The sequence below is a fragment of the Morone saxatilis genome, unplaced genomic scaffold (assembly GCF_004916995.1).
Source record: "Morone saxatilis isolate NCDOM2014 unplaced genomic scaffold, NCSU_SB_2.0 Contig2, whole genome shotgun sequence".
Taxonomy (NCBI): domain Eukaryota; kingdom Metazoa; phylum Chordata; class Actinopteri; family Moronidae; genus Morone; species Morone saxatilis.
In genome coordinates this window covers 15,383,240-15,385,677 of record NW_023339762.1, presented here as the reverse complement: position 1 = coordinate 15,385,677, position 2,438 = coordinate 15,383,240, and positions in this window count along the sequence as shown.

Here is a 2,438-nt window from a genome sequence, read left to right as displayed (position 1 = left end):
ATAATAATAATTACTTAAAGTAGCAATAAAAATACACAACAAACAACAATATGTTATTTAAAGTATACAAAAAAAAGCATTAGGCAGAATGTGATATTGCTTAAAATGTCTGTTACAGTATCATATTATTGCGAGCTGTAATGTTAGTAACAGTTATATAAGCCTTTAGATACGTGTGGTAGTTTAATCTATATCAATGCATCATAAATTATAAGATGGTCATGTTTTATATATCAAACTTTAATTAGAAAAGTATCTAGTAACTGTTTTGGGGTGGAGTGAAAAGTACATTATTTCCTAATGAAATGTGGTAGAGCTGAAGTATGGAGAAGCATTAAAATGGAAATATTCAAGTGAAGTATCTCAAAATTGTAATTAGTTACTTTCCACCTCTCATTTGCATGTAGGCTTTATGAGTTACCAGAGGCCTCTAAGTTGTGAGTCAGTAAGTGAGACATTAAAATGAATTAAAATCAAATTAATTAGTCCTTATTTCATGTTACTCATCTTTAAAAGCTCCAGCCTTTAACCCACAATAAGTAAATCATTCTACAAGAAAAACTGCCTGTAATCGAAGATACAGTCGACATGCAGCGTGTTTTCTCTCTCTCTTTTGTTTTTTTGGGCCACATTGACGGTAAAGCCGTGACTCACAGGACCTCGGTTTGACTGCCTGAGAGGGGTGGGATTAGGGAGCACTCTGTCAGAGGCCAGACGAGGATCCTGAGCTTGGAGCCAGTGAGTCACGAACCCTCTCACAGCAAACGTGATCACGTGCGACCGGGAGACACCCACTCAAAAAGCATAACCAGCCTCCTCTCCTACTCTCCCTCGATTGACTAGTGAGAACAAACAGAATGTGAAAACATCACATTTCTTTCCCTTCTATCTGCAGCGTGAACAGGTCACATGTGGGGGGAAAAAAAAGGGCTACTGTGAGATGTTTACAGAGCCAAAGACGCTGCCTGGACTGTTTTTAACAACTGGGTGCAAATCTGTCTGACATAAAATGCAGAAGGACTTCTTGCTCTGTCTTCTGTGCTTTCTATAACAAGACTGTGCCACAGTGATTCAATCCTAAGAGCATTTTGTGGTCAGGTGATCATAGAGGAGCGCATGTGGCTACTTTTTGTTTTATGTGCTGCTGTCAAAGTGAGGAGGAGGCAGGACAAGGGCACCAGCAGCCCCGGTGTCCTAACGGTTTACTCTTTGCTGCTGTGCCTTTAATCACACCCCACTGTGAAGAATGCACACCGCAGACACCAGAGCACCCATAAAGCCGGTCGAGGTGACACGCCTGCTGGCACGGTGAGCCGCTAATGTTCAGTTTTAATTGTCCTGTAAGCCTGCTGCAATCTTTTAAACATCCCATAAACAGTCTCCTGTCGTTCTGCTCCCCAGGCCCAGATCCTCCGGTGACCCCAGACTTTGTGACGACGAGAGCTTCCTACAGATTCCCAGCAAACTCTCATTTCCCTTTTTTGTCTTCAAGGCTTCCAAGTCGCTGTGGAGTATATCACATCCACTTCAAAGCACAGGAAACAGACATCTACATTTGGCTTTGGTTGAAAACACATACAGGCAGAAACACTGAACTGTACAGACACAGTATGAAATGTGGAGAAAACAGCGTCTGTATTTATATAAGTAACAGATTAGCACAGTTACTCAAATGTCTTTTGGCGATAGTGTTTTTCATTGTTAACCCGCACGTTGTTCTGAATGTTTTAGTAGACTTTCTGTGTGATCTCCAGGAACGTTTATGTATTAACAATAATCCAGCTCCATTCAGTTGTGCCGCAATTTGTCCTCCACATAAAAAAACAACAACAGCGGCAATTTGCAATCTCCTCACAAAGGGGAACTCTTTATCTGTGCATTCTCCTGTCAGGATCCGAGATGAGTCACACAACACAAACTGGCACTGTGATTTTCAATTTGTCAGAGAGGCTGGCTGATTCTGTATCCCACAGAGACTGGATGTGTCTCTCATTCATAAAAAAATAAAAGACAAATCAGAGCCTCACGCCCACTTTATTATAGGGCATACACTGAACATCTGCCCTAACAATCCCTTTTAGAAAAATGCTGCACATGTGCGTGGGTGAGCATCGGTGCCACGCCTCATCCTATGGGCCGAGAAAGTTTGGAAGCCCTGTGGCCTGTGGAGGGTTTCATGCATGTGTGTACAATTTACAGATATTGCAAAATCTGTTCCTCATTTTCAGACAGGGTGACGTGTCTGATGCAATAACCAGCCATTGAGAACATTTACTGCGTAGCGCTAGCTGATAGCCTCAGTTGACCCCTGTTTCACATGCATGCAGCATGAGAGAACGTGTCCATACCTGTAAGTGTGCTGCAAGCAGATACGAGTGTTTATGTGAGAGTGTTTGGGTACTGATGGCAGGGGAACATATATGTATGTGTGTGTGTGT